Genomic DNA, 12,332 nt, shown 5'->3' with positions numbered 1-12,332 from the left:
AGGTCAGAATTTTATTGCTTTTGACAAAAGTTTGCTGTGTGACTTATAGAGCAAGAGTAGATGCCAAGGGATATTTAACATAACACTTAAAATTCAATGAGAACAAACTATAATCATAGGAGCTATCTGGAATCATTATCCTAAAGATATTTCTGACCAAACATGGAGGGATCTAAAGTAGCTTTAGTTCTAAGTGCAATGTAACTTGAGCCTGCAGTAGGTAACATGTATCTGCTTTAAAGAGCCAGCAACTCACCTTTTCTGCTATCACTGGGGACTAGATAGCTCTTAAATTACTTTCAAGAAACTCTGGTTTGAGTACAGATATGTGGAGCAAATTAAGAGATAATGTCAAACATCTGCTCTTCAAGTATCTCCACTTATTTATGTTCACCTGTCTTGAGACATCCACCAGCATCTGCCTTCAGCCCCGGCAATGGCTGCTTTGGATGTGGAGTGCTGGAGATGTGTGCGTGCTGGGTGGTTTGGTCTACCATGATGACTTTTCCACGTGGAAAATACGGTATCCTAAATAATCAGCCTGAGGGATGTGGTGTTTTGATTGAAAATCCACTCAAATAAGCTGATGTATTATTGAAAAGAAATAGCCTGTGTAAGATTTGAAATAATTTTGTATTTTAAAAACAATGCTTATGATTCTCTGGCTGGATACCATCAGCTGATGGTTCTCATAGGAAACCCAAGCTGGGGGGAGTTTTATTATGGTCATACGAGGGTGAGAGCTCCTGGGGCAGGGCAGAATTTCTGCCTGTGTTATGGTATTGGAGCAGAAAGAAAGGTGGCCAATGTAAAAACTTTGCAAGTAAAATGTTCTTTATGGTTTTTAAGTTTGAATTCCATGTATCATTCCAGGTTCAAGCCCTTGTTGCGTAAAGTCTATAAGCAGCTTTGGATGAATTTTAGCACAGAATCGATTATGTGGTTAGCTTTAAACAAACTAGCATTTTAGTGCTGACTAAGGGATTTTAGATTTTACTCTTTAGGCTCCCAGGAAAGTGTGTGTGTGTGTGTGTGTGTGTGTTGAACCCTAGATTTTTAAATTCCTAACAGTGAATATTTAAATATCCTTCATTCTCTGTCTGATAGTAAATACCAGACTGGTTTTCTAAATGATCACTTTGGCTTGTGACTTTTGAAATAGTCATGAGTTTAGAAAGCAGTCAATCAGGGTCTATGAAATTAAAATAGGCCATATAGTCAGCAGACAGAAAAATAAAGAATCTTTGAAATCTAATTGAGGAAGGGAAACAATTGGCTCAAAGACATCCAAATTACATCATCAAGCTAGAAATCAAGTCTGGGGACTAAGGATATAGTAGATGCCAAGTGTTTTCTGTTAACCGCTGCAGACCCTCTCTCCATTCCCTTTCTGCCATAATCTGTGCCTTGGGAGTCAGACCTGCACTGAACATGCTAACAGGCTCCTTTGACCCCTGGCTTCCATTTGGTTTAGGTTAACGGGAAGTACTAGAAGAACCTGGAGGAAGAAGGTATTTATTTCACTGGCTCCTTCCCGGTGGGTTCTCTGAAAGCAAATGGAAGGGCTCCGCTCCTGTCAGGAGGCCCTCCCCACACATCCCGCCCGGTCTCACTTTCCCCTCTTCCTTGCCCCTTAAGGCCTAGGGGTGGTGAGATCCCTAGATCCTAGCCTGGGTGCTGGGCAGTGCACTACTCCTGTTACTACTGCTACTATTGCTACTATTGTTAATAGCCCAATTATTAAACTCTTCTCAAATTATCTTCTTTTTAAATTTTAGTATGTCTTCTGCTTTCTGCATAGCTTTAACCCTTGAACCATAAAAATAAACAGAAAGAAAGAAAGGAAAGAGGAAAGGAGCAAGGGAGGGAAAGGAAGAGAGAAGAAAAAAGTATGAAACCAGAACTGTGTGCTTTGTGGTGTCTCTGGGAAGTTACTAAATCAGAGTAAGAGACATCTGTTAAAGTGAGTCCCTTGGGCAATTCCTGAGGGCAGAGTCAGAGGCTATGGGTAAGCCACTGAGGGAGCATCATGGTATTTCAGGGGTGCCTTCATACTTGATTGCACTAAATAACAGAGAGGTAAACATTGGTCGCTTGATAACTGTCCTCCTCTGAGACTAGCTTGTTCTGGCGGTGGATGCTATTGGATTCTTCACAAGCTCTGTGCTCGTTCAATATGTGTTTGTAACACATCTTGAAGCTTTATTGGGCAAGAGGTGCCCGGGTTTGTTTTTTGCCCTTTTAATTATTTAGACAATAGTTTTTTTTCTTTTCTGGCCAAATTGAGTGTTCAGGATTTGAACTCAAAAGGGTAGAGACTCACTTAATAATTCTGAAGGCAATACATGCTTCTGGAAGGTCTTGCCTAAGGGAAAAGATCTTTTTGTTTCCTTCTTGTTTGAATAGAAGAGGTAAATTCAATGTATCCATTAAAACATAGATAAATCCAAGGGAAAAATATAGTTAATAAGCTATCTACTTGGGTGTCAAATTATAGTAATAACATATTTCATAGGTGTATTTTTGGCAAACATTTCACAGGCAATTTATAGAATGATTTAGGCTATAGGTAATCAGGTCTTTAAAGGATTCAAGAAATTATTTAGGGTCCATTTGGTGCAGAGACTTGGACCAGGCAAAAGGGACCCAGTGTTGATCAAGATAGACAAAATTCCCGCTCTCAAAGGGCTTACAGGCTGGCTGACACATAGATGGCTGAGAAAAATCCATTGCTCCCACATGAAATTTATAGTGACTAGCAGATACTTTTATTATATTTCAGCCTCAAGTTCGACAAGCCTTATAGGATTCATCAAATACAGATTTTTTTCATCATTCATCTATGTGAGTGGCTTCAACTTTTTTTTCTTGCTTTCTGAACTTTATATTTTTGCCATTAAGTACTTTCATCTTTGAAATGGTTACTGTATCAAAAACAACTTCGCAGAAACCCAGCTGTACAGTGCACATGAAATACTTGTTACACCTCTCAGGACTGCAAGTTTAGGGCACAGGGATGGTTACTCCCTTTTTTCCTGGGTGAATGCTTGGTTTGTGAATAGTTTCCAATTACAATACCAGGCAGCCAAGTATCCAGGAAGGACAATAACTTTCCAGGTTTGCAATGAACAAGATGCGCCCCAAGCAATATCTGGTAGGAATCATCCTGCATAGCTTTCTTCTATTATCTTTCTCTGACCTGAGAGGCATTCTGCTTCGCCTTCAAAAGGAATTTTACGAGCCAGATGTTCAACCCATATTGTATTTTGTGACTTTGGAAGGAAATCTGAGCACCTGGACAAGTGCTAGGGGGAGTGAAATGTTTAAAGAATGGTAAGAAAACGCCCAACTCACACAGTCCATTATAAGCACGAGGCACCAGAGTGTGATGAGTCCTTCCATTGTTAGATCAAACAAAGCAGCAACAACTTCCTTTGTTTTTATCACTGATAAGATAGTTCTATATAGCTGCAGATTTTTAAAAGATCACAAAGAAAGTACAGTTTATGAAAAGTGCTATATTATGTGCGATATCTGTGATTTTAAAAAAGCAAGATTTCATTATCTTAAAGGCACTGAAAATGTGTCCGTTCTGAAAATTCATCTAATTTAGGAGTGAATCACTGTCTAGATTAAGTCCTAGGGTTGGTCTGCACAGTTCAATCTGACTGTTCTGTAAATACAGCTAAACGCAATGGTCTCCATCAGCAGGAAGATAAAATTTTAAGCAGACAAAGTGTTTTGTCCATTCTACACTTCTCTTTTCTTTCCCCTTCATGTCCTATTCCCTGTAACTCTTTCTATCCATTAAAAGTCGAGTTCAGGAAAAATCTTTCAGACTGAAATGTACGTGACTGGGTAGTTAAGAGCTCTCATAGAGTGCGTGCACTTCCACTGGATGCAAAGAAGTCAATCTCCAGTAGGGATTTAGGGTGTCAAGGAGTAAAGGGAGGAGATGGGGGCAGTGGTCCTTCCTGACTGTCTTGCTGCCTCACCAGTATGATAAATGCGGTGCCAACCAGCACCACTCATGTGAATGGGTGGTGGTGACAATGGGGTAAGGTGGGTGCTGCTGCCAGTGTCATATACTCTAGTTTTTAAAGAAGAATGCTTCCAGGTCTGCCTGGGATGGAATACCAAGTCTTATAGCTCACATACGTATTTTAGAAGAAAGAAAAATGGAGTTGAAAACGTCCCAACTTTGCTTCCTATATCTTGGCTACCTCTGCGTGTGTATATATCACAATGCAGCAAGTCTGGCTCATTTGTTTCTCCCGTTGAGTGGAAAGGAATGTCTGTCCCTGGATGTCAGAGAAGGAGATGCCAAGAGACAAAAGATGGAGACAGATCACATATAGTTATGAACATGGGCTCTAGAGACAGACTGCATGGGTTCAAATCTTCACTCTTCAGGTTTGTGACTTTGGGCAAGTTAGTTAACTTTTCTGTGCTTTAGCTTCATAACCTATAAAATGAAGAAAATACTAGTACTGGCCTCATATGTGTGTTGAGAATTATTTATATGAAGTGCTTAGAATATTGCCTAGGACATAGGAAGTGTTGTGTAGTAATAATAATTTTTAAATTATTATAATGTTGTTCTTAATGGGGACCTCTGAGATTCCAGAGCCCACTATTTTAACTGCTCTTTCTCTAGGACCCGTACCCCCAGGCCCAGTCTCCCTTGGCTGTATTCTCCTGGCAATACTCCAGTGCAATACTCCAGAGCTACTCCAGTAGCTCATAATTTGAGCTACTGAGTGAATTCTGCTAAAGAAAACATCACAGTGCAGCAGATTTGTGTCACCACACATTTGTGAGCACCAGTTTCAACAGGGCTCCTAACACCACCAGAAATTCTGTTTCTCTGCCTCATTCTCCATAAAAACTAGTATTTCTTTTTTTTTTCCTTTTAGAAGAAGCCAATTTTATCAAACATTTCAAATAAATTTGTGTTGTGGTTAAATTCCAAGGTCAAGTCAATAATACAGAGTGACTTAGAGAAAATATTCTAGACTAGAATTCATGATTTCTTTAAGTGATCAAAAGTTGATGTGTTAAACAAAAAATAGCTAAATATAATTATATGTAGGCTGGGCACAGTGGCTCAGGTCTGTAGTCCCAGCATTTCGAGAGGCCGAGGTGGATAGCTAGCTTGAGTCCAGGAGTTTGAAACCAGCCTGGGCAACATGGAAAATCCCTGTCTCTACAAATCATTCAAAAGTTAGTTGGGCATTGTGGTGTGCACCTGTAGTCCCAGCTACTCAGGAGGCTGAGGCGGGAGGATCACCTGAGCCCAGGAGGTCGAGGCTGCAGTGAGCTGTGATTGCAACACTGTACTCCAGCCTGGGTGTCGGAGTGAGACCCTGTCTCAAAAAAAAAAAAGAATAAATAAATAAATATGATTATATGCAAATTACATACATGCTTATACTATAATCCATTGTGGCCAAGCAATAATAAGCTTCAAAGGTTTAACAAAAATTAGTAGCTGGAGATTGAAATTGCCAATGAAGAACTAGTATTTCCAGCCTTGCCTGGTCCCTTCCAGTCTTTAGCTTCCCATCTTCTTCCCTTATTCTCAGTGGATAATCTTGTTTCCCACCTCATAAGAAAAGAGATGTGAGAATGGAATTATAATTATGCTGCTTCCAAATCCACAAACGCCTGTTCTCCCTTTAGAATGCTGGGAAGGATCCCCTTCTCTCCCACTTCTGTGGGGATCCCTCCATCGGTTATTCTCCTTCTTTCTTACACTTTCAGTATGTCCTTCTCCAGTGGTTTCTTTTCCCATCTGCATCTAGGTTTCACTGAAACCTCCACTTCTCGGGTTCAAGCAATTCTCTTGCCTCAGCCTCCCAAGTAGCTGGGATTACAGGTGCCTACCACCATGCCCAGCTAATTTTTGTATTTTTAGTAGAGATAGGGTTTCACCATGTTGGCCAGGCTCGTCTTGAACTCCCTGACCTCAGGTGACCCATCCACTTTGGCCTCCCAAAGTGTCAGGATTACAGGTGTGAGCAACTGCACCTGGCCTGTTTATTTTTTTAAAATTCTTTTTTCTTTGTCCTTGATGGATTGAGTTAATTCAAAAGCCTTGTCTTCAAGCTTGAAAGTTCTTTCTTCTGCTTGTTGGATTCTATCACTGAGATTTTCCAGTGCATTTTGCATTTCTCTAAGTGTGTCCTTGATTTCCAGAAGTTGCGAAGTTTTTTTATTTATGCTATCTACTTCACTGAAGGTTTTTCATTTCATATCCTGTACCATGTTTTTGATTTCAAGTTGTACTTCACCTTTCCCTGGTGCCTCCTTGATTAGCTTAATAATTGACCTTTTGAATTATTTTTCTGGCAATTCAGAGATTTTGACTTGGTTTAGGTCCATTGCTGGTGAGCTGGTGTGATCTTTTGGGGGTGTTAAAGAACCTTGTTTTGTCATATTACCAGAATTGTTTCTCCAATTCCTTCTCATTTAGGTAGACTATGTCAGAGGGAAGATCTGGGACCCAAGGGCTGCTGTTCAGATTCTTTTGTTCCACAGGGTACTCCCTTGATGTGGTGTTCTCCTCCTTCTCCTAGGGATGGGGCTTCCTGAGAGCCGAACTGCTGTGATTGGTTTTGCTCTTCTGGGTCTGGCCGCCACCAGAGCTACCGGGCTCCTGGCTGGTACTGGTGAGTGTCTGCAAAGAGTCCTGTGGTGTGATCCATCTTCAGCTCTTTCAGCTGTGGATACCAGCACTTGCTCCAGTGGAGGAAGCAGGGAAGTGAAGTGGACTCTGTGAGGGTCTTTGGTTGTATTTTTTTTCATTGCACTGGTTTTGTGTTGGTTGGCCTCTAGCCAGGAGGTGGCGCTTTCAAGAGTGCATCAACTGTGGTACTACAGGCAGGAAGCAAAGTTGCCCTAGGGTGGCCTGGTTACATATTCAGGTTTCTCAGGCGGTGGGCAGGGCCATAGAGCTCCCAAGAGATTATGTCCTTTGTCTTCGACAACAAGGGTGGGTAGAGAAAGACCACCAGGCTGGGGCAGGGATACATGTGTCTGAGCTCAGACTCTCCTTGGGTGGGGCATGCTGCAGCTGCTGTAGGGGCTGGGGGCGTGGTTCCCAGGCCAATGGAGTTTTGTTCCCAGGAGGATTATGGCTGCCTCTGCTGAGTCACACAGGTTGCCAGGGAAGTGGGGTAAAGCTGGCAGTCACCGGCCTCACCCTGCTGCCACACAGCCTGTAGTCCTAAGGGCTGGTCTCACTCCCACTGTGCTCCTCCAACTGCATCGAGTCGAGGCAGCCAGTGACCAGGGCTGAGAACTTGCCCCAGACCATGAGCCTCCCTGCTGAGAAAGGAGGCAGACTCACAGCTTTTTGGCATCTGGGGAGCTGCAGAGGTGATCCAATTCCTTCAAAGGGTCTGTGGATTCTCTTGGCTTTCCAGGTATGTTGCTGTGGTAGTTCCTGGAGCAAAAGTTCACAATATGAGTCTCCACATGATGCTCTGTCTGTTCAAGAGGGAGCTGCAAAGTGGTCCTGCCTCCTATCTGCCATCTTAATCTTGTACCATATTTTCTTTATCCATTCATCTACTTACAGACCTTTAGGTTGGCTTCATATCTTGGCTATTGTGAACAATGCTGCAATGTTCACAGGAGTGCAGAGAGTCCTTTGACATATTGATTTCAGTTCCTTTGGGTATATATCCAAAAGAGGGATTACTGCATTGCATGGTAGTTCTGTTTTTAGTTTTCTGAGGAACCTCCATACTGCTTACCAAAGTGGCTGTACCAATTTACATTCCCACCAACCGTGTATAAGTGTTCCCTTTTTGTGCTTCCTTTTCAATACTTATCTCGAGCTTTTTGGTAAAAGCCACTCGAAAAGCTGTGATGTCTCATTGTTATTTTAACTTGCATTTCCCTAATGATTAGTGGTGCTGAGAATTTTTCATATACCTCTTACCATTTGTATGTCTTCTTTTGAAAATGGTCAGTCAGGTCCTTTAGCCAATTTTCAACAGGCTTATTTATTTTCTTGCTGTTGAGTTGTTTGGGTTCCTTGTATATTTTGGGTATTAACTTCTTATTAGATATATGGTTTGTAAATATTTTCCCTCATTCTGTGGGTTGTCTCTTCAATCTTTTAATTGTTCCCTTTGCTGTGCGGGAACTTGTTAGCTTGATGCCATCAATTTGTCTACTTTTACTTTTGTTCCCTGTGCATTTGGAATCCTATCCAAAAAATCATTGCCCGGACCAATGTAGTGGAGCTTTCCCCCTGGGTTTTCTTCTGGAAGTTTTAAAGTTTCGGGTCTTAGATTTAAGTCTTTAATCCATATTGAGCTGACTTTTGTATATGGTGTAAGGTTCTAATATCAAGATAAAGGTCTAATATCATTCTTCTGTATGTGGATATCTAGTTTTCCAACAACATTTATTGAAGATATTTTCCTTGCCACATTTTGTTTTCTTGGCACTTTTGTCAAAAATCAGACTGGGCGTGCCGGCTCACACCTGCAGTCTCAGCACTTTGGGAGGCCAAGGCTAGCGGATCACCTGAGGTCCAGGAGTTCGAGACCAGCCTGGCCAACATGGTGAAAACCAGTCTTTACTAAAAATACAAAATTAGCCAGGCATGGTGGTGCATGCCTATAATCCCAGCTAATTGGGAGGTGGAGGTCGCAGTGAACTGAAATCATGCCACTGTACTCCAGCCTGGGTGACAAGAGTGAAACTGTCAAAAAAAAAAAAAAAGCCAAAAGAAAAAAAATTGACTGTAAATTTGTGGGTTTATTTCTGGGCTTTCTATCCTGATCGATGTGTCTGTTCTTATACAGTTTCATGCTGTTTTGATTATAATCCCTTTACAGGATATTTTGAAATCAAGGAATGTAATGCCTCCAGCTTCGTTCTTTTTGCTCAAGGTTATTTTGGCTATTTGGCATCTCACAATCAAACTTTTTAAAGAATTGTCTACATTTGCTGTTACCATTTCTACACCAAAGATAAGAATATGCATTATCCTTGAACCTCCAGGCTACTGAAAATTATCTTGCCCAAATTCTTGTTGTGAAATCTTAAGCACATTTTTCAGTTGTTGCTTTGCTCTATTTTTTCAAAAATGTTTTTCTCTTTTCTTCTAGCTACACGGTTATCTGATTTTTCTTTTATATCTTTGACTGCTGCTTCTCACACATCATTAGAATCTTTCCTTTTCTACTCATTCCTTAAATATTAGTAGTCCTAAGAAATCTTTTCTTGGCAGTCTGATATTCTTCCTCTAAACTCCATAGACAATGTCCTCTACTTTCAGCTATATGCCGATGGCACCAAAAGCTAAATCTCTAATGCAACCCTCCTCCTAAGTTCATTGCTCATATAGCAATTGCCTGTTATATGTCTCTACTTGGATGTCTTTCTGGCACCATAAATTTAGCATATCAAGGCAAAACAAATGAACATTTCCCCTAAACAGCTACACACACACACACACACACACACACACACACAGAGTACCAGAGTTGACTTTCTCAGGGAATGGAACCATCATTCACCCAGTGCCCAAACCAGAACCCTGGGGATGTTGTCTTTAAATCCTCCATCTCCTTTGTTCTCTACTTCGTATCAATTACCTTTGATCTTTCTTCCATCTCCAAAATGTCTCTACAATCCATTCCCTTGATTCACTTCTTTCTGTTCTACCTGGTCTTTATTTCTCGCCTGAATTACAGCCACTGCTTCACACTTGGTCTCCCATTTTATGTTCTGTATGCTAACCTTGGATCATCTTTAAATATTACAACCTTCTTGAGTCTCTTGCTTAAAATCCTTGACGAATTTTCCATTGCCTCTAGGGTTAGGACAAAAAGGCTTTGCTTGGGGTTTTCCAGGCTCTGGCCCCTGCCAGTGTCTCCAGCCTCCTCTCACCACTTCCCCTTGAGCTCTGTCCTGTAGGCATAAGAACTTCCTTGGGCTTTGCAGACACAGCTTGCCATGCTCATATGTGGCCTTCCCAGGTGCTGTTCCTTCTGCTTTGAACACTGTCTTTAGCCTATGAATTTTTTTCTGGCATATTTTTTAATCTTTCAGGTGTCTAACCACTAGACTAAAAGTTTTTTTCAGTATAGGGACCATTCCCCTCCTCTGCTACCCACATCTGCACCACTTTTAGCATAATGCCTGACATGTCGGAGGTACTCAGTGCATATTGGTTGAAAAAGAAATGGATAAACAAATGTAAGAATTGTGGGAATTCATCTTTTCAATTGTCTCTGATATCTCAGATCTTATCAGGAGTCCCATCCATGCCTCTATCCCCATCTCAAAATTCAACTTCTCTACCCATTTCCTATGACTTCCCATACTTTTTATTTTATCTTTTTATTTCTTATAGCCCAGAGACTGCAAACAACTGGTCTATGGAACAAATACAGCAGGTGAATTTTGTTTCACCTACATAATATTTTAAATTTTGAATTAGTTGCCAACATTGAAAATGCAGGAGGTTTTCACTTTTCACAGAAGTAGGACAAAAATTCTAAACTTTATATAGAACCACAAAAGATCCTGAATAGCTAAAGCAATCTTAAGCAAAAAGAATAAAGCTGAAGACATCACACTACCTGGCTTCAAAATTTACTACAAAGTTATAGTAACCAAATCAGCATTCTTCTGGCATAAAACAGACAGGCACACAGACCAATTGAACTGAATATAGAACCCAGATATAAACCCAACCATTCATAGCCAACTCATCTTCGGTAAAGACACCCAGAACATACAATGGGAAAAAGATAGCCTTTTCACTAAATGATGCTGGATGAGGCCGGGCAGGGTGGCTCATGCATGTAATCCCAGCATTTTGGGAGGCTGAGGCAGGTGGATTACCTGAGGTCAGGAGTTAGAGACCAGCCTGGCCAACATGGTGAAACTTCATCTCTGCTAAAAATACAAAAATTAGCCAGACGTGGTGGTGCACACCTGTAATCCCAACTACCTGGGAGGCTGAGACAGGAAAATAGCTTGAAGCTGGGAGGCAGAGGTTGCAGTGAGCCGAGATCGCACCACTGCACTCCAGCCTGGGCAACAGAGTGAGAATCTGTGTCAAAAAAAAAAAAAAAAAGAAAAATATTTTTAAAGATTCAGGAGGTTTTTTACATAAAAATCCAGCTTCTCTTGAACAAATAAGAAAAAAAATCAAAGATCTCACTACACTTACCAGCATTCCATAAGCAGTTGGAGTTGAGTAAAAGACAGGTAGTTTCCAGTTTACCTTGTCACACCAGACACACTTCATCACTAGATTTCTTTGTAGTGCTTGCTGCACCTGTAGGCATCTAATTTGCAACACCTGGTACAGATTTGCTCCTCAACCGTCGATTCATCAGGCAGTAAATTCAATCTAAGAAACATTTGTGGAGCTCCCAAACATGCATAGAATTGCATAGCATTTCTGTGCTGGCTCCCAAACAATGGGGTCAATATTGATATCATCATGCTGCCCAGTGTGGATCCTCTGCTGTTTATGTGCATTGCCTGCTGAAGGGCAGGAGTGAGCTCAGAGATGTGCTTCACAGGTGTCTCCTCCATGGACTACAGACATAGCAACAGAGACCCTAGCCACAGCACTTAAATGTCCAGCTTCCATAAGCGTCCCACAGCCATCCCACCATCCAGACCATCAGCCCCTCCTGGGTCCTGCACGTAAGTAATGCGCATCTCTGCCTCTTCTGAGAACCTCCAAACCACCATCCTCTTTCAGTGTGTGGGAAGCTGCTGCCTGGACTTGAGCCAGACACTCAATTTAACCCAAGACACCAGCCCTGGTTCTTCCAGTGCTGGCATAATCTGGGTGGCCAGGAACAAAGGAAGGGAAATCCAAACCTTTCAGAGACATAATCCTGGCATCCTGCTAATATACATTTTACTCCTCCCTGGTTAACTCATTGTAGCAAAACAGTAACAAAATAAGATGCCAGTCAGCACTTTTCTCAACTCTCATCATGTTACACTGATTATTTCAGTTTCTTTGTATTATCTTCCTTAGTGGTCTTCGAGTTTCCCGAGGATGAGCCACCTTTTACTCATGATATCTACCCCCAGTACCTAGCATAGGTTCTTCCATATTTGCTAAGTAAATATTACTTTAATAAATGAATACATTATAGGTCAATGTTCTGATGTTCTGAGTCTCTTACAAGTAAGTGGTTAAGACTTAGGAGAACACAAACCCTAATGCAGCTATTTTCAAAGACCCCTTTTCAAGAATAGTACAACACTGTAGAAATCCGAGGAACTCCAGAGACAAGCAGTTCAATTTATTCTGTTCAACGTAAATCCCCCTTCCA

At 41.4% G+C, this 12,332-nt stretch overlaps 1 long non-coding RNA gene across 1 annotated transcript in view; it reads left to right on the top strand.

Annotated features, from left to right (window-relative positions):
- The first annotated feature begins 7,387 nt into the window (after positions 1-7,387).
- Positions 7,388-12,332, top strand: part of LOC129488249 (uncharacterized) — a 236,333-nt gene continuing 231,388 nt past the window's right edge. The window contains exon 1 of the long non-coding RNA XR_008659628.2: positions 7,388-7,427. This is a non-coding gene — a long non-coding RNA (uncharacterized lncRNA). The remainder of the gene's footprint in view (positions 7,428-12,332) is intronic.

This window comes from Symphalangus syndactylus, chromosome 8, assembly GCF_028878055.3.
Source record: "Symphalangus syndactylus isolate Jambi chromosome 8, NHGRI_mSymSyn1-v2.1_pri, whole genome shotgun sequence".
Taxonomy (NCBI): Eukaryota; Metazoa; Chordata; class Mammalia; order Primates; family Hylobatidae; genus Symphalangus; species Symphalangus syndactylus.
This window is presented reverse-complemented; position numbering and strand designations above follow the sequence as displayed.